Below are 20,524 nucleotides of genomic sequence, written 5' to 3'. Positions count from 1 at the left end.
AGATAAAAAGCCCTAAGGGGGAGTTGGTCCACTCAACCAAAGAGATTATTAAAGTGTTCACGGAGTATTATAGAAAGCTGTATAATATTAGTCCCCAAGGTTCTCCAAATGAAATGGGAGAGGGTATCAATGAAAAAAGGATAATATATTTAAAAAACGCGGGATTACCAAAGCTAAGTGAAGAACAATTGAACTCCTTGGATGTGGAAATTTCCCAGGAAGAAATAAAAGCAGCATTAAAAAGTACAGGGGGTGGAAAAAGCCCAGGACCGGATGGTTACACAGTTAAGTACTATAAAAAATATAGTGAATTATTGTTAGCTAAACTGAAGAAGTATATGAACGCTCTGGGAGGTGGGATGGAGGTGAGGAGAGAATCTCTTCAGGCCCATGTGGTACTTATTCACAAGGAGGGAAAAGATCCTTCTCAGTGCTCCAGCTATAGACCAATTTCATTACTGAACACTGATACCAAGTTGTACGCAAAGGTTCTAGCAAATAGGTTGAAAAACCTAATGCCTGAATGGATTCATGGAGATCAGGTGGGCTTTGTCCCAGGGAGAGAGCGTAGAGATAACGGGTTGAGAACTATGTTGCTTATTCAGAAAAGTAGAAAAGGGAAAGCCCCGGTGGTGCTCTTGTCAATTGATGCCGAAAAGGCGTTTGATAGAGTGGACTGGGGCTTTATGATGGACAACTTAGAAGCGCTGGGGATTGGAGAGAGAATGCGTGAGTGGATAGGTAAATTATATAGGGAGCCCACCGCAATCACTACGGTAAATGGGGAGAGGTCGGAAACCATTGGATGTCTAATGGAACAAGACAGGGCTGCCCATTGTCCCCTTTGTTGTATGTTTTGTCATTGGAACCCCTGTTGTCAATAATAAGGAATAGTGGAGCGGTAAAGGGAATTCAGACAGAAAATATAGAACATAAAGTAGCCGCCTTTGCGGATGACCTATTGTTTTATGTGGGCAACCCCCGAATAACACTACCAAATATAATGAAGATCCTGAAGGAGTATGGTGAACTATCAAATCTAAAAATTAATCCAACAAAAACAGAGATTCTGAACATTAATATACCAAAGAGCGAAAAAGAAAAGCTACAAAGGGAATTCCCCTTTATATGGAGAGAAAGAGATATAAAATACCTAGGAATAAAACTTACTGTCTCATATAAGCATTTATATAGATTAAACTATATTTCTTTGATAAATGAGATCAAGGAAGAATTAAAAACATTAGAAGGAGGAAATCCATCATGGATAGGACGTATAAACCTAGTTAAAATGGTAATTATACCTAAAATACTGTATAGATTTCAAATGGTTTCAATCAAACTCCCAGAGCCTTTTTTTAAGATAACAAAAAAAATGTTAATAAGATATATATGGAGGAATAAAAAACCAAGAATATCATATGAAACATTAAGTAGGACTAAAGAGAAAGGGGGAATGGGACTGCCTGATGTCAAGAGATACTATAAAGCAGTAATCTTAGCAAGAATTTATGACTGGACATTTAACCATAAGGGGAAAAGTTGGGTAAAAATTGAAAATGAACTTAGTGGAATTAGTTTGAGTAAGATGATATGGGTTCCAGCACATTATAGAAGAATTAAAGAAAGCACAAGTATCTACACTTTAAACGTTTTAAGGGTATGGGATAATTTACACAAAAATATGAAATGGGAATTCAACTCTATATTAATGCCTCTTGCAAACACTGAGTATTTCCCCCCAGGAAAGGATGAGATTATCAGGGAGATGGTTTAAAAAGGAAGATATCCAATTGAGAGATGTTCTGGTTGAGGGGGAATTGAGACCATTTAACCTCCCTGGCGGTTTTCCCGAGTGTAGCTCGGGGTAAAATTTCTATACAAAAGCGGTAACCCCGAGCTACACTCGGGCTTACCTTGCGGCGCTGCATAGGGGGTCCCTGCAGCACTTACCTTGTCCTTCGTTCCCACGATGTGTCCCCTGCAGCGTCCCCGGCCATCTCCTCCGGCCGATGCCGGCATCCGGCTTCTGTGTTCCGGTCCCCGTGACGTCGGGACGTACGGGCGCCGGCGGCGGCGGGAAATTTAAAAAATTTAAAAAATGTCATTTTTTTTTTTCAATTTTAAATAGTAAAACATTGCTGTTTCATCCCATTTCACATACATATTGTCCCTAGTGCTTTGTCCTGTGCCCTGCCTGCATTTTGTCTGTTCCTTCTGCCTGGAAACTTAGAAAAGTCCATGGCGTCCAAAAAGCGTCCCTTTACGTCAAAAGCGGTTTTAGACCGGCTAGAGAACAGCGATAGTAAATCAGAACCACTTGCAGAATTGAGTGATAATGATTTGTGGGGAAATTTTCCTAAAAATTACAGCCTACAATAAAAAACTATTTCCATGCGAAAAAATGGTACCGCTTTCAGCACAAAAAATCGGAAGGAATCATACCGCTAGGGAGGTTAAAGAATTAACCACTTGAGCTCCTGAGGATTTACCCCCCTTAACCTCCCTGGCGGTATGATTATTTCAGATTTTTGGTGCTGAAAGCGGTACCATTTTTTTGCATGGAAATATGTATTTTTTTTATTGTAGGCTGTAATTTTTAGGAAAAACTCACTGAAATCTGTCCGAACAAGAGTCTAGTAAACATCCCGGGTATGATAAAATTTGAAACACAAAATCATAAATTATAATTTAATAAATAATCATAAAAATAATATAAAATTAATAAAAAATTTAATTCAATAATATAATCAAACCAAAAACACTGAAATGTGAAATATAGCGCCAAGTTCGCACATTGCTGAGCTCAGTCGCAAAATTGTTTTCAGTTTCTGATGACGACTTTCCCCCACGAATCATTATCACTCAATTCTGTAAGTGGTTCTGATTTACTATCGCTGTTCTCTAGCTGATCTAAACCGCTTTTGACCTAAAGGGACACTTTTTGGACGCCATGGACATTTCTCAGTTTCCAGGCAGAAAGAACAGACAAAATGCAGGCAGGGCGCAGGACAAAGCACTAGGGACAAAATGTATGTGAAATAGGTTGAAACAGCAATGTTTTACTGTGTAAAATGAAAAAAAAAAAATGACATTTTTTAAAATTTTTAAATTTTCCGCCGGCGGCGGCGGCGCCCGTACGTCCCGACGTCACAGGGACAGGACACAGAAGCCGGATGCCGGCATCGGCCGGAGGAGATGGCCGGGGACGCTGCAGGGGACACATCGTGGGAGCGCAGGGTAAGGTAAGTGAAGAACAAATGCCGGAGCAGCGCCGCATGGTATTCCCGAGTGTAGCTCGGGGTTACCGCTTTTGGTACTGAAATGTTACCCCGAGCTACACTCGGGAATACCGCCAAGGAGGTTAATGACCAGGCCTCTTTTTGCTACTTGGCGCTGCAGTAATTCAACTGATAATTGCGCGGTCATGCAATGCTGTACCCAAACGAAATTTACATCCTTTTTTTCACACAAATAGAGCTTTCTTTCGGTGTAATTTGATCACCTGTGCGCTTTTTATTTTTCACGCTATAAACAAAAAAACGCCAAAAATTTTGAAGAAAAACAATATTTTTTATTTTCAGCTATAAAAAATATATAGTAAACTCAAAGTTGGTTATACATTTAGGCCAAAATGTATTCTGCTACATGTTTTTGGTAAAAAAAAAATCCCAATAAGTGTATATTGATTGCTTTGTGTGGAAGTTATAGCGTCTACAAACTATGGTATAAATACTGCAATTTACGCCATTTTTCTGCTATACAGCGCTGCGCTAGTTTAACAGACAATTGCGCGGTCATGCAATATGGTAAATAAATGAAATTTACATCCTTTTTTTCCCCACAAATTGAGCTTTCTTTCGGTGGTATTTGATTGCCTGTGCGGTTTTTATTTTTTGCGCTATAAAAAAAAAGGCTGACAATTTTGAGGAAAAAAAACAATATTTTGGACTTTTTGCTATAGATATTCCCTGGATCAACTTTACCTATAAATGTTAGTAACCAGTTATATTCTGAGTATCCAAGAAACAATCCAGGACTTTCCTACAGCAATCCACTGAGCTGGCCAGAACCAACTCTTGAGGGAGTCTATTCCACATTTTCACAGCTCTTACTGTGAAGAATCCTTTCCGTGTTTGGAGATTAAATTTCTTTTCCTCCAGACATAAAGACTTCCCCCTTGTGATGACCTCAGAGTGAATAGCTCTACACTGAGTTCACTATATGAACCACTGATGTATTTATACATGTTGATTATATCCCCCCTTAATCTCCTCTTCTCAAGAGAGAATAAATTCAGTTCCTCTAATCTTTCCTCATAGCTGATCTCTTCCATGCCTCTTATCAAGTGTGGTGCAGAAAAATACAGACGTGCTGCACTTTTCCGCACTTCAACACACATAACGCTAGCAATGCAGTGTGAAGAGAGCACTTTGGCCCAAGGATTGCAGCAAAGAAATTTGCTCGATTCCCCTATCAACACAGACTGTGTTGACCGGGGAATCCCTCCTGCCAAATCATTGTACATTCAGTCTGCCCATACATGGTTCAAATGTAGGCTGGTTCCTGCTGAACTGGCAGAGATTCGACCGGTCTATGACCAGTTTTAGAAAGGAATTGTTTTCTATGTGCTCTAGCAGTAATCTGTGATTATCCAGTGTGGAAAAAATGCAGGTCACCACATCTAGTGTGAACAGGTCCTAAGTCTGACAGTCAAGGAGCATGGGTGTCTGCAGGGATCTGTTTGTTCTCAACACACTCTTGATACACAGAGCTAACACTCTACATTTACACATTACATAAACAATAGAATGGATTTCTTGAAAACAAGTGCATATTCCTAAAATGTGTGCTGGTTCACACTAGTGCGACTTGAGTCACAGAAAATCACATTCTAATCAATGGTGCCTATTCAAACCAATGCAACTCAGCATGGAGCGATTTTGGAATAGGTTCATGTGCTACTTCGGTGTAATTTAGGGTCCCTTCACAGGGGACGGACTCATTTAGTGGATCCGCTTGCTCAGCAGTGGATCTCTCCACTGATCCCCGCTGAGCAAGCAGATGACAGCTGTGTCCACTTCACTGCTGCACAGCTGACACAGAGCTGCTCACTCTCCTCAATGAGCGATCGGATGAAAACGGACCGCCTGTCCATTTTCATCCAACCAGATCTGATGGACGGAAGGGGAAAAGGATCACCATCCGTCCCTTTTTGGCGGATCGAATTGGATGTCAGCGGGTGTAAACGGACACATATCCATTTATACCCGCCGCTCCATAGAGAATGGAGGTTCCGATCGGGTCAGGTCCGGCTGAAGAAACGGGCAGGCAGACCCGATCGGTACATCCGTGTGAAAGAGCCCTAACAGTGGTACTTGGCCCCATAGAATAAGCAGAAACGGTGTACCAAAGTCGCACTACATAATCGCCCTTAACATTGCGTCAATCTCGCATCGCAGTAGTGTGACCTGAGCCTAAATTAAACACCACCCTCATGAATCTCTCATCCTAAGGTTTAGCAGACCCCTTTAAATCTGAAGTCTGCCATAAGACTGCATCTTTCCTGTGGCAGAAACCTGCAGTGCATCATTGCCAATACAATCCTACTGTAATCCTACCGTATGCCATCAACCACTCCCTGCTGTCTGTATCAGAACTGGGGGAAGTTAGGGAAGTCTGCTGTCCCTACATCACCCCATTATTTCTGTGCCCTGTACAGGGATCCTGATCACAAGAATCTCCAAACATCTGCTGCAAATAATCAACTCCATGCAGGGATCTCTGACAGCACAACCAGCAAAGCCTTCATCCTCAGGATGGGAAAAGGTTCCAGAAACGAACAACTCTGCAGTTCTGTTCCTGGCAGAGGTCCCTGGCTGGGCTATGCAAGTTGGTGAAGGTTACTGACGTTGATCGGTTTATCAGTCCAATAAGTGTATCATCTGCTTCTTCTAGCTGCATGAATTAAAGCAGGAAAAGTGTCGATCTCACCTGATCACAGAGTGGTGAGGACTGGCCGGTCCCTCCCTTGTGCTGTCTCCGTCCTCTCTGTTCCGGACATAGTGATGATGACAGCACGAACAGCTGCAGGCCCTTCCCAGGGACGTCCTCACTGCAGTGGGAAGGGCTGGCTGGAGCTGGGGCTGGAGCTGGGACTGGCTGCTGCACTCCTTCTACACAGCAGGCTCTGGGAAGGGGAGACTGGGTGAAGTGGGCACTGCATATGGGAACATATTGGAGCTGGAGGCAGCACATTCCAAGGATGCAGTGTAATATATCTCTGCAAACTTAACCCATTACTGCCAGCAGAAACTGCAAACAACAGTGGACGTTCAGACCAGGAGGTGAAACTTCAGAGCCAGGGAGATGAGAGAGAGAATATAAAAAGTCTACACACCCCTGTTAACTACTCGCCCTCCAGAGGATGTACCCCCCCCCCCCCCAGGGGCGGATTGATCATTTGGAAACTCGGCCCGGGGTCAGTAGGGGGCCCCATGAGATGCCCTTGGTACCTTTTTCATAGGCTTTTTTGAGTTTGGGCAATGACACAGGGGCCCCATGATCCCCTATTGCCCGGGGGCCCCATGAGTTGTCAGTCCGCCCCTGCAACACCCCCCCCCCCCCCCCCCCCCCGCTTCCTGACGCTGCACCCAAATAAAGTTTGTGTCCTTTTTTCCCCACAAATTGAGCTTTTTTTAAGTGGTATTTGATCGCCTGTGTGGTTATTTTATTGCGCTAAACAAAACCCAATATTTTAGACTTTTAATGTATTCTACATGTCTTTGCTAAAAAAAAAATCCTAATACATGTAAATTAATTGGTTTACATGAACATTATAGCGTTTACAAATGGCGGTATAGATACTGTAATTTTTTTTTTTATACTAGTAATGGCCGCGATCAGTGACTTATTGCGAGACTGCGGCAGGCATTCTGACACTGGGGGGGAACTGACTAACTGCCAGTGATATCCCCAGTGACACTAATACAGTGATCAGTGCCAATAAAAAGCACTGACACTGTACTAATGACACAGGGCAGGAAAGGGTTAACATCTGGGGCGATTAAGGGTTAACTGTGTGCTGTGTGTGTGCTTTGCACAGTAAGCACATGGCTGTGCTATGCAGAGCCATACAAAGCAGTGTGCAGGAGCTGACAGGAGAGATCTGTATTGTTTATATACAGGTCTGTCCCCCATTGGAGATACACGGCAATCACCAGGTGCCAGCGGGGAATCTCCCGGGGGGACCCGGTGGTCGACAGGTGAGGCCACCAATGGCGGCGTGGTCTCCTACCCGGAAATGCAAAATCATGTAAGCAGTTAAACATCAGAGCCATAGATAGTGTGAATGTTTGTGTGTGTGTGTGTATATATATATATATATATATATATTATAGCTATGGTTATATCATGTTTATGGGCTGCACTTGCACACTCTCAGGTTTAATTTGAGGGTATGTACATCCAAGTTGGAGGAATTACAGCTCTTAAGAGTAGCCTTCCGCACTTTTTCAAGGGACCAAAAGTAATTGAACAGTTGAATCTAAAGCTGTTTCATGGCCAGGTCTGGGGTACTCTTTCATTATTTATTCATCAATTAAGCAGGTAAAAGGTCTGGAGTTAATTATAAGTGCGGTATTTGCATTTGGAATCTATTGCTGTGAACCTACATCAAGTAATGCCCGTAGCGTAAAAGAAAGAAAAGAAGTAGCGCAGGGCAGGCATGTCTAGGCCTAGAGTGGGAAGGAAGACTAGAAAGGGTTAAGTCAGTGCCAGGGGGTTTGAAAATATATAGGTGGGAGCTGGTTGGTAGAGGGAGAGCAGGGGTGGTCTCTTTGGCACCTTTGGGTGGGGTGTCCTGGGTGGGGGGCAGTCAGTCGGAGCTGGACGTTGGTGAGTGAGCTTCCCTCCCACCCTGCCCACACCAGCGTATTGTTCGGGCCTTTTCCCTGAGGGTCTCGGTGCAGACAGTGGGGCTGTTATGGATAGACTGGTGGCCCAGCTGCTTGAGGCGGCAGCCTCACATGGGATAGAATGGCTGCAGAGCCGGGTCTCTGCCTTGCTGCAGGACCCGGGCTTGTCACAGGACCCGGGCTTATCACAGGGCCCAGGCTTATCACCAGAGAAAGGGGGGCGGGAGCGCCCACGTGCTCGGAGGTCTCGACCTCCGGAGCGCTTTAGTCCGGACTCCCCCTCCCCCAGAGCTCAGCGCTGCATCGGGAGCCCCGCTCGGGACCCTCCGGCCCCTCAGGCAAGGCACTCTCTGGCCTTTGCTCGCGGGGGAGCCGGGAGGAATCCCCATCTTCGGCGGAGCTCGGTGGGCGGGGTTTTTCGTACGGAGGAAGCCCCTCCCCCCGCCCGCACGGCAACGGAGACAGGACGGCAACAGCTCCTCCAATGACCAGGTGCCTCTCAGGGAGGGAGCCCAACGTGGGAGAAGGAGCGCTGCGGCTGCCGGGCTGTCCCCTGCAGCAGTCGGCGGGCCCCCTGGGAAGCATGGAGCTGCGGCTTCGAAGAGGCACAAGGAGAAGTAGGGCAGCGCTGGGCAGAGTGAGTGAGTGTGCCGGGACGGAGACCAGGGACGTCGATGGGAGTGGCTGGTGCCGGGAGGCGGAGTCAGCAGCGGCACGGCCCTGAGGGACCCGTGGCTCCTGGGATGGGGAGGCCATGCAGCCGTCAGGAGGAGGACGTGAGATCGGAGGGCGAGCTGTCGGAACCCAATGCGGGGGCGACAGCTGACCGCTCGACTTCGCTGGAGTTGGGACGTGCAGCTGATGGGACATCTCCTGGGCAGCCTGGTGAGTTCCCTGTTTCCTTTTCCTATGCACTTCGGGACCTGTTGGGGGGCGGTGGGGGCGTGGCCTCTGGGGAGAGGGCTGCAGGCGTTTCCGAGTCGGGTTTTAGGGGGAGTCCCGGCGATTTAATGGTCAGTTTGCGGGATTTGTTGCGGCGTTTTGAGTGGGGCGCTGGTGGGGGCCCTGGGCCTGCTTCGGCGTGGCTTCCGCCGCCGGGTGGGAAGGGTTCAGGGTCCTTGCGCAGGAGGGTGGGGACGTGCGGAGCTCGGGGGCTTCTCCTCCTCCGGGTTCTGCGCCAGGGGTGGTTACGGCGGAAACGGGTGCTCTGGGTTCCGCGGTTTTGGATTGGGGTGCTGGGGTCTCCGGGACGGTCGGATTAGCGGACTCGGCCAAGTGCGAGGTGTACGTATGCTTCGAGGACCCTTTGGGTGCGCACTTACCGTCGGAGGTTCGAGAGAGGATTTGGAGAGGGGAGTATGTGGAGATTTTCACGCTCTTGCCTTTGGAGCGTTTTCCTTTAGATGGGTCGCGGGTTGACGAGGGTCGGTGGGAGGAAGCTGAGAAGCGGCGTTTTCACTTTATCCCGCGTACCTTTGCGAATTGGCCGCAGGCGTTTGCGATCATGGCTAGTGTCATTGGGGAGAAGGCTCCTGAGCATTGCTCAGCTCTTTTTTGTTACCTGAACGCCATTAGCGAAGCTCACAGGGTTTACGGTGGGACCGCATGGCTTCGGTACGATAAGCAATTTCGGCAGCGGCGGGCTGTTCGCCCTTCGTTGCGTTGGGACCATAAGGACATTGGCCTTTGGATGCGCCTCTTGACTCCCGCGAGAGCTCCTGGTCCGTTTTTTTCAGGGCGGGGTCGGTGGTTCATTTTCCCCAGGACAATCGGACTCAAAGCGCAGGGGTTTCTGTTGGCAGTTCCAAGAGGGCGCGTGTCGTTTCGGGGGGTCCTGCCGTTTTAAGCATGAGTGTTCCGGTTGCGGCGGCTCCCATCCTTTATCTTGCTGTTTCATGCGGGGTAGAGGCCTTCCCGGAGAGCATGCGGGTAAGAGGGACGACTCCAGTGAGGGTGGAAAGGATGCGGCCTTTCCTAAATAGATATCCAGATAGAGCAGCCGCTGAGCTGCTGTTGGCTGGGTTTTCGGAGGGTTTTCGTATCCCGTGTAGTTTGACTTCGATCCCCCCTTTAGCTCGTAACTTACGGTCAGCCATGCAGCATGCTGCGGTGGTTTCGGCTAAGTTATGTAAGGAAGTGGGGTTAGGACGCATGGGCGGCCTGTTTTTCTTGCGCTCCGTTTGCTGATCTGGTGGTTTCCCCCTTGGGGGTGGTGCCCAAGAAAGAGCCGAATTCGTTCAGGTTGATTCACCACCTGTCTTTCCCGAAAGGGGGGTCGGTGAATGACGCCATTGATCCAAAGTCCTGTTCGGTGTCCTACACATCGTTTGGTGCGGCGGTTTTCTGGGTTCGTTGTTATGGGCGCGGTTCGCTTATGGCAAAATCGGATATTGAGTCCGCGTTTCGATTGTTGCCGGTTCATCCGGACAGTTTTCGTTTTCTGGGTTGCCATTGGCAGTGCTCGTTTTATGTTGATAGGTGCCTTCCCATGGGGTGTTTGATTTCTTGCGCGTTGTTTGAGCGGTTCAGTTCATTCCTGGAGTGGGTGGTGCGGGATGTCTCCAGGATAAACTTCGGTTATCCACTATTTGGATGATTTTCCTTGTGTAGGTCCGCCCGCTTCCAGAGTATGCGCGGTTTTGCTGGCCACGTTTGTCAGGGCAGGAGCCGAGGAACGGACAGGCAGGCCTAACAATGTAACGCACTGGCTGACGACAACCACCACCCACAGACCGAAGTCCCTCAGGGCGCGGAGTCTAAGTCCCAGGCTGCCCTTCACCAGGGCCCCTGATGGTGGGGATGGACGACGCAGCCAGGAAACAGGTCGCAGCCCCCGAGACACCTCAGCTGCAGTAATGGCCGCCGCCAATGGCGTGTAGCTGGTGGAAGAAACAAAAGAGTAGTCAGACAAGCCGGGGTCAACAACAACAGGACAAAACAGTACAGGACAGCAGATGAGAATCACAGGTCACAAGCCGGGTTCAGCAACAGAGGGTCAAATCAAAGGAGAATACAAAGAATAGTCAAGTCACAAGCCGAATCAGATACCAGGAGAGTCACAAGAGTCAGAACAGAGTAATAGTAACACAAAGACACAAGACACAAGTGCAAAGAGCATGTGCGGGCCACAGGCTTATATGTCATCAGCCACGCCCCTCTGGGGGGTGGACCTCAGAGACCTGAAGGCATAAAAAGGATTCCCATCATGCACAGCAGAATCCAAGATGGACGCCAGCACATGGAGTAACATAACCTCAGGGAAAAGGTAGGACCTTGACAACGTTGCAACACGTTGCGGATCGTTTCGGGATTCTGCTGGCTTTGGACTAGACAGAGGGCCCGGCTTCGGTGATGACTTTTCTGGGCATTGTTTTGGACTCGGACGCTATGGAGTGCCGGCTGCCAGGGGACAAGCTGTTGCCCCTACAGGGGGAAATTCGTGGGGTACTGCGTCAGCGCAAAATTCAGTTGCGGTCCTTACAGTCGTTGTTGGGAAAACTGAACTTCGCTTGTCGCATCCTGACGATGGGTCGGGTGTTTTGCCACCGGCTGGCGGTGGCGATGGCAGGGATTACTTCCCCTTTGCATTTTATTCGTTTGACGAGGGAGCATCGGGAGGACTTGCGGATTTGGCACACTTTTTTAGATTCCTTTAACGGACGGGCTCTGTGGATGTCGGGACCAGTCAGTAATTTTGACTTGGAATTGTTCACGGATGCGGCGGCTTCCGGCGGATACGGGGCATTTTTTAGGGGGCGGTGGAGTGCGGCTCCGTGGCCTCCTTCTTCGAGACCAGTGGTTGGCTTGCTTCGCCATTTAGTGTTGCGTTGCCTGCAGCTGAACGTTTTTCTCCATGCTGTGCATCTTCCCGGGGTTGAGAACACCTTGGCTGACGCTTTGCCTCGTTTTCAGTGGGACAAATTCCGAGAGTTGGCGCCGGTGGCGGAACAACGCGGGGTTTCCTTGCCCCGACTGGCTGTGGGAGATTGCCTTGGGGTCGTAGCAGCCTGGATCTGGCGGTCGGTGAGTGAGGCGACATGGTCGGCATACTCTAAGGTCTGGCGGGAGTTGCTGGACTTGTTACAACAGGTCGATATTGAGCCGTGGGGACCGGAGGTGGGGGTGGCTGTGTTGTATTATTTGGCAAGGAACTTGGAACGGGGGGTGTCGGCTGCAGCAATGGATCGGCAGTTGGCTGGGTTGGCCTTCTTCTTTAAGCTTGAAGGGTGTCGGGACTTCACAAAAGATTTTTGGGTACAACAGGCTCTTCGTGGTTACCGTAGGGCTTATCGCCGTAGGGATTCCCGTCGTCTGGTGTCATTCAAGTTGTTAGGAATTTTGTTTGAGCATCCGCGCTTTGTTTGTTCTTCGGACTTTGAGGTGCTTATTTCGAGCAGCCTTTGCGGTGGCCTTCTTTGGGGCGTTGCATATTGGGGAGCTTGTTAGTCCGTCCAAATCCGTCCTTGGGGGGTTGTTGGGGGATGATGTCGTGAGCTCTAGTGAATGGGTGGAGGGGGTCGTCTGCCGGTCCAAGATGGACCAATTGGGTCGTGGTGCACGGGTAAGGTTTTTGCCCTTCCGGCATCACTGGTGTGCCCGGTGCGGGCGGTTCGAGAGTTTTTGTCCCGTCGTCCGGTGGGGCGGGGGGGGGCTTTTTTCATGCATGAAGATGGGTCCCCGCTAACTCGTTTTCAATTTGTGTCAGTTTTGCGACGATGTTTAACGGTTGTTGGTTTGGATGCGTCTTTGTATGCTTCTCACTCATTTCGGATAGGGGCTGCTACTGAGGCCGCCCGGTGGGGTTTGTCGGATGAGGTGGTAAAACGTATTGGTAGATGGGATTCCCGGCGATTTCGTTTGTACATTCGTCCGCATATGTTGGGTGATTAAGGGCGGATCCCGGGTTTTTTGTTTCTGGGCTGGGGGAGTTTGTCCTGTCTCTATGCCGTTTTGTTCTGGTGGTAGTTTTTATTCTTTTATTTCAGATGGAGCGGTGCGCCTGGTTTGGATCCTGGGGCACTCCTACATTTTTTGGGGGGCCAAGCGGGCGGATGTGAGGCCTAATGGACGGCAGCTGGGGTTGGCTAGGCAGGAGGCTTGCGTGCGATGGATAGGTGTGCCGGGGATGTTGTGGGGTCGTGTGGTACCTGAAGTGCGGCATTTTGCTGGCCTGGATAGGCCGCCAGATGTTCTGGTGTTGCATGCAGGGGGTAACGATTTGGGAGTTCGGTCCATGCGGGAGTTGGTGAGGGATGTAAAGATGGACTTTCTGATATTGCGGAGGGATTATCCGGAGATGGTATTGGTATGGTCGGACATGGTAGCCCGCGCCTCTTGGCGATTGGCGCGGTCTGTGGAGCGGCTCAATAAAGCGCGGATAAAGGTCAACAAGGAGGTGGGGCGCTTCTTCATTCGTAATGGGGGTTGGAGGTAGATACCTGGCGGTATCTGCGGAGTGATGGGGTACATCTCAATGCAGTTGGGACGGATTTGTGGTCTCTGGGTTTACAGGATGGTGTGCAGAGAGCAGTCAGTTTGTGGTGGGGCACGCATGGGTAAGGGCTTACCCAGCGTGTTGTGGCGGTTTGTTGGTCTTTGGAGGCGGGTATTATCTTGAAGGTACAGAGAATGGTGTGGGACCCATATGTGGTATGGTGTGCCCGGGGACACTCCAGTTAACTAAGGTTTAACTGGAAGGTGGTGGTGCTGCACTGCGGACAGTAAGGTTGTCTCCGAGCTGGTTGGTTGCGGCTGGAGGCCTGGTGTTATATGGGGTCCGCAGGTGCATTTCAGATTATTTTTGGATGGTGCCTTCAAAGACCAACAACATATCTGTATGTTTTCTGTTATAAGGAATGGTTTGGTGTTTAAAACGTGTTGGTTAATAAAAGGCCGAGTTGGCCATTTTACTCCAAAATCGGTGTCATGTTTTTCTTTAAGTGGCAGTTATAGGTAGGGGGATCTGGATGAACCGATCTCTGGTGCACTAGTCAAGTAATGCCCGTAGCGTAAAAGAAAGAAAAGAAGTAGCGCAGGGCAGGCATGACTAGGCCTAGAGTGTGAAGGAAGACTAGAAAGGGTTACGTCAGTGCCAGGGGGTTTGAAAATATATAGGTGGGAGCTGGTTGGTAGAGGGAGAGCAGGGGTGGTCTCTTTGGCACCTTTGGGTGGGGTGTCCTGGGTGGGGGGCAGTCAGTCGGAGCTGGACGTTGGTGAGTGAGCTTCCCTCCCGCCCTCCCTATTTAGTGAGGATTGGGTTCCTCTAAGGCAGTGTTTCTCAACTCCAGTCCTCATGGACCCCCAACAGGTCATGTTTTCAGGATTTCCATTATTTTGCACAGGTGATTTGATCAGTTTCACTGCCTTAGTAATTACCACAGCTGTTTCATCTGCGGGAAATCCTGAAAACATGACCTGTTGGGGGTCCATGAGGACTGGAGTTGAGAAACACTGCTCTAAGGGGAATAGGGGTTATGCGGTTCATGTGCGGTTTGTTGGTCTTTGGAGGCGGGTATTATCTTGAAGGTACAGAGAATGGTGTGGGACCCATCGGTGGTATGGTGTGCCCGGGGACACTCCAGTTAACTAAGGTTTAACTGGAAGGTGGTGGTGCTGCACTGCGGACGGTAAGGTTGTCTCCGAGCTGGTTGGTTGCGGCTGGAGGCCTGGTGTTATATGGGGTCCGCAGGTGCATTTCAGATTATTTTTGGATGGTGCCTTCAAAGACCAACAACATATCTGTATGTTTTCTGTTATAAGGAATGGTTTGGTGTTTAAAACGTGTTGGTTAATAAAAGGCCGAGTTGGCCATTTTACTCCAAAATCGGTGTCATGTTTTTCTTTAAGTGGCAGTTATAGGTAGGGGGATCTGGATGAACCGATCTCTGGTGCACTAGTCATGCGTTCAAAGGAGCTGTCCATGCAAGTGAAACAGGCCATTGTAAGGCTTCAAAAACTAAACAAATCCATCAGAGAGATAGCAGCAATATTAGGAGTGGCCAAATCAATAGTTTGGTACATTCTGAGGAAAGAAGAATGCACTGGTGAGCTCAGCAACATAAAAAGGCATGGACGTCCACGGAAGACAACAGTGGTGGATGTTCGCAGGATCCTCTCTATGGTAAAAAAAAGTGCATTCACAACATCCAGACAAGTGAAGGACACTCTCCAGGAGGTGGGTGTCAAAGTCTGCAATCAAAAGCAGACTTCACAAAAGCAAATACAGAGTGTTCACCACATGGTGCAAACCATTCATAAGCCTGAAGAATAGAAAAGCCAGATTAGACTTTGCCAAAAAACATCTAGAAAAGCCAGACCAGTTCTGGAAAAGCATTCTTTGGATGGATGAAACTAAGATTAATCTGTACCAGAATGACAGGAAGAAAAAAGTGTGGAGAAGGCATGGAACAGATCATGATCCAAAGCACACGACGTAATCTGTAAAATATGGTGTAAGCAGTGTGATGGCATGTGCATGCATGGCTTCCAGTGGCAATGGGTCATTGGTGTTTATTGGTGTGACAGAAGCAGCCGGATGAATTCTGCACTGTTTAGAGATATACCGTCAGCCCAGGTTCACCCAAATGCAGTAAAGTTGTTTGGACAGCACTTCAGAGTACAGATGGAAAATGATCCAAAACACATTGCAAAAGCAACCCAGGAGCTTCTGAAGGAAAAGAAGGGGGATATTCTGCAATGGCCGAGTCAATCACCTGATCTCAACCTAATTGAGCATGCATTTCACTTGCTGAAGGCAAAACTAAAGGCAGAAAGACCCACAAACAAAGAACAACTGAAGACAGCTGCAGTCAGAGCCTGGCAAAGTATCAGAAAGGAGGAAACCCAGTCTTTGGTAATGTCCATGGGTTCCAGACTTCAGGCAGTCATTGCCAGTAAAGGGTTCTCAACAAAATATTAAAAATGAACATTTTATTTATGCCTATATTCAATTGTCCAATTACTTTTGGTCCCTTGAAAAAGGGGGGGGGGGAGTGGCTACTCTTAAGAGCTGTAATTCCTCATTTGGATGTACATACCCTCATATTAAACCTGTGCACTTTCAGCCCATATCCATTATATAACTATAGCTTGAATATGTTTTGGTAAATACCTGAAAAAACTAAAATTGTACCTGTGTCCAAATATATATGGACCTAAGTGTGTGTGTATATATATATATATATATATGGCTTTTTTGCTGAAGGAATGTGCCGGAATGCACATTCTCTCTGTCATTTATTGTATGCTGCTGCCTGAAAAAGAAACGGACTGTGGCCACAAAGAGATCAAACAACTGCACTGCACTCCACTGTGCCTCTTCCTGCAGACCAATCGAAAATTTGTTTTGACACCTGTCAATTCGCTGTGAGAGCAAGATGTGGAACAGCCACGTGGATAATCGGCGGATCTGGTGTCAGTTGCTAGCCTGTCCTCCTCCTGTTAACTGTTTTGTGCTGTAGAGACACTTTTTTTGGTGACAATGCTGCTGGTTGTGCTGTGCCTGCTGTGACTACCTCTTTGATGTGTTGAGCAGTCTCTTTGATGTGCCAGGCTGTCTCTTTGTGAGTCTGAACTGTCTGTTTGCTGGACTGGGCTGTCTCTTTGCTAGACTGAACTGTCTCTTTGCTGAATTAGGCTGTCTCTATGCTGGACTGAACTGTCTCTTTTTTGAAGTGGGCTGTCTCTTTGCTAGACTGAACTGTCTCTTTTCTGAAGTGGGCTGTCTCTTTGCTAGACTGAACTGTCTCTTTTCTGAATTGGGCTGTCTCTTTGCTGAATTGGGCTGTCTCTTTGCTGAATTGAGCTGTCTCTTTGCTGGACCAAACCATCTCCTTGCTGTATATTTGGGAATGTCTCTTTGCTAAATTGCTGAATATTTGAAGATGTTTCTTTGCTCAATATATGGGGCTGTTTCTTGCTGGATATTGGGGCTGTCTCTTTTCTGGATATGGGGCCCCCTGTCTCTTTTCTGGATATTGGGACTGTCTCTTTTCTGGATATTGGAGCTGTCTCTTTTCTGGATATTGGAGCTGTCTCTTGCTGGATATGGGACTGTGTCATGCTGGATATTGGAGATCTCTCACTGGATATTGGGGATGTCTCACGCTGGATATGGGACTTTCTATTCACTGGATATGGGGATGTCTCTTGCTGGATATGGGGACTTTCTCTTGCTGGATATGGTGCTGTCTCTTGCTATATATGGGCTGGAAGGGCCTCTGAGCTTCCTTTTAAGTGCTGGTTTTGTATGACCTCCATGATTTGTGAAGACAGCACCAAGTCTTCTAGGCATGGAATGAACAAGTTGGTGACATATTGCAAGATTGATCTTTTTCCATTCTTCAAGAACGATCTATTTTAGAGCCTGGCTGCTGGATGGAGAGTGACATTCAACTTGTTTCTTCAGAATTCCCCATAGGTGTTCGTATGCGTTCAGGTGAGAAGACTTACTTAGCCACTGAATCACTTTCACCCGGTTCTTCTTCAGAAATGCAACAGTGGCCTTAGATGTGTGTTTTGGATCATTGTCATGTTGGAAAAGTGCACGACGATTAAGGGCACGGAGTGATGGTAGCATCTTCTCTTTCAAAATAGAGCAGTACATCTGTTAATTCATGATACCATCAATTAAATGCAGCTCCCCGACACCAGCATCACTTATGAAGTCCCACAAAAGTACACTGCTACCACCATGTTTCACTGTAAGCACCATGCATTTTTCTTTGTACTCCTCACCTTTCGATGGCATGCAGTTTTGAAGCTATCAGTTTCAAAAACATTTATCTTGGTCTCATCACTCCAAAGTAGAGACTCCCAGTAATCTTCTTTTTCAGCATGGGTCCTGGAAAATTCTAGATGGACTTTTTTGTGTATGGGCTTTAGGAGATGCTTCTTTCGAGACTACACCCATGCATGCCATTCCTCTGCAGTGTACGCCGTATTGTGTCACGGGAAACAATCACCCCAGTTTGGCTTTTTACTTTATCTAACAGCAGTGAACTTGCATGGCGATTTTCTTCAAGCATTCTCATCAGAAGATGCTCCTGTCAAGGTGTTAACTTCCATACACGGCCTTGACGTCTCTGAGATGGTTGCAGTTCCATCTTTGTTAAATGTTTGTATCACTTTTCCTACAGTATTCTGACTGTATCAGCTTTGCTGATCTTCTTGTAGCCTTGACCTTTCTTTTGTAAAGAAATGATTTTCTTTCTCAGGCCTTGTGACATTTCTCTTTCATGTGGTGCCATTGCTAACAGCATGAAATGGGAGGGGCTTTCTTTGTTAAGTAACGCCCTTTTATAATCAACTATCTACTGGACACCTGTTTAATGAATAATTAGACACACCTGTAGTTTAATTCTTGTTAATTTGGATTTTGTTGAAGAATTTAGCTTTGCTCCTAAGACTTTAATTGGGTTGTATTCATTTTTGCAACATGGTCTTGAATGAATTTGATAGGAAAAAATACTTTTTTGTGTGCGCAAAATAACAAATCTTGTTTGCAATCAATGGCCAGCATTTGTGGGAGTATTTTGTAGTATAGTGTCCCATAGAAAATGTTGACTCTGAAAGGAAAGGAAAGGTTTTCTGACAAATCTGTTGCTGTGTACTCATTTATGCTGAGCACTGTGTGTGTGTTTGTGTGTGTGTGTGTATGTATATATATATATATATATATATATATATATATATAAAAATTTTAAACATGTCCTTCACCGTGTTACTCCTTTTATAAGTTCGCTTCAGATTACCTTTTATACTAGAAAGATTGCAATGTCCCAGCCTTCAGTGAGGTGATATTCCACACATGTGCAAAGACAAGGAAGGTTTAGGAACCCTGTGCATGCACAGATGGACAGTAAAACCAGTGCATGCATACAGGTGAAACTCGAAAAATTAGAATATCGTGTAAAAGTTAATTTATTTCAGTAATGCAACTTAAAAGGTGAAACTGGTGTTGGTCCACTGTGCTTCATTAAGTCCAGGGTCAATGTAGATTCTCTATGGGGTTCAGGTCAGGCGAGTTTGCTGGCCAATCAAGCACAGTAATCCCACAGTCATTGAACCAGGTTTTGGTGCTTTTGGCGGTGTGGGCAGGTGCCAAGTCCTGCTGGAAAATGAAGTCAGCATCCCTTTAAATAATTCTTCTAGACCAGCTTGAACCAAATACATTTTTTGCATGCCAGATTGGGCTGGCTGCTGCTTAAAGTGTTACTAAACCCCAGACCCTGCTTTCGCTATATCTGGTCTCCCACAGTACATAGAACATGGAAATTCAATTATTTTAGCAAATATAAACTGCTAAATACCTTTTCTCATCAGCAGTTAGAGCAGTTTTGTGACTTCAGTAGAGCACTGGTTAAAGCTTGTAGGAGGAGTTTTATTTCTGCTCTAGGAGGATGCAAAACCCCTGATCCTCTGTCTGGACAGTGCTGATTGGCCCTGTGCTGATCACATGCACACTACCAAGGAGAAAAAAAAAAAAACCTCTCTAGCAATACACACTAAACTGAGCATGTGCAGAAGGGCTACGGGTTCAGTCTGTCTTATCAGGTGGGCATCTGAACAAGAGGAGGGGCAGAGAAAACAGGATCAAACAGCCTTTTTACACAATGCGGAGGATTAACCCCTTAGGTTCCACAGTGAGTATAACAAGCATGCTTTACTGCATATACAGACTGATTTTACTGTTGTGGGTTTAGTAACACTTTAGGCTGTACTTGCTGTATGCAGTTTATGCTACCTACAGTAAGATGTGTTTCCCGTACTGTATCTCAGAATTTTACGAGTAGAAGCCTTGTAATTTTACAATGAATACAAGGTTTCCTCTGAGTGGCCATCCACCTCTTTACCTCAGCCAATCAGAGGAAGATTTGTTTTGATTGAAAAAATACAAGGCTTCTCCTAAATTGCATGGATGTATATTTGGTGGTAGAAGGGAAGACTCTGGCACTGCTGCTGAACACAGTGCTGCTTGCTGTATATATTGCAAGATGCTACAGTATAATACAGCCCAAGCAGCAGCCAGTTCAATCTGGTACGCAAATAATCTATTCGGTCCAAGCTGACCCAATTGAATTATTAAGTGCCAGGAAACCTGGAATTCTCTTTTATGTATAAATTGAAAACAGGTAACAGGAGATCTCTCAGCAATGTGAGTAGAGTACTAGGGACCAGTGCGAAGAATCTATATTATCAGAGAAAGTCAGCAGTGATGGGAATTAATGCTTAACCTTCAAATTCCAGCTCACCATTCTGTCCTCAGTAGCACTTCGCATGTGATTCGCACAGGAAGCCCTCCATAAGTAGAACTTAAATTCTGAGCAAATGGTTTGTGAGAAAGTCCCAGAGTCCAATAGCTTGAGCAGGAGGACAGATGTCCATGATGAACCGGCAGAAACAGAGAAGAAAAAACACAATCCTCACGCTAAATAACTGACTTAAATTATTTCTACCAGTAGGGGGTTATCATCCAGCTAACAGAAAAGGAACATAAGGCACTTCAACATATCCTTAGAATGATAATAGGGAGGAGCCCCTCCGTTGCATCAAAAGGATAAACACATTTTAGGCCTCACCCAAGGGTCTTCTTTCTGAAACAGTATCTC

General features: G+C 46.9%; 1 protein-coding gene across 2 annotated transcripts in view; it reads right to left on the bottom strand.

The window, feature by feature from the left end:
- Positions 1-6,228, bottom strand: part of LOC149440822 (transmembrane protein 272-like) — an 86,889-nt gene extending 80,661 nt beyond the window's left edge. The window contains exon 1 of one of the 2 annotated variants that reach the window (XM_089658043.1): positions 5,995-6,228. The gene's annotated coding sequence lies outside the window, so the exon portion shown is untranslated. The remainder of the gene's footprint in view (positions 1-5,994) is intronic. The other variant, XM_089658042.1, reaches the window with a different exon arrangement.
- Positions 6,229-20,524: the final 14,296 nt, after the last annotated feature.

The sequence above is a fragment of the Staurois parvus genome, unplaced genomic scaffold, assembly GCF_062004578.1.
Source record: "Staurois parvus isolate SC_StPar_1 unplaced genomic scaffold, SC_StPar_1.0 ptg001051l, whole genome shotgun sequence".
In the NCBI taxonomy this organism is placed as follows: Eukaryota; Metazoa; Chordata; class Amphibia; order Anura; family Ranidae; genus Staurois; species Staurois parvus.
The sequence above is the reverse complement of the archived record's forward strand: the minus strand, read 5'-3'. Positions and strand labels throughout refer to the sequence as shown.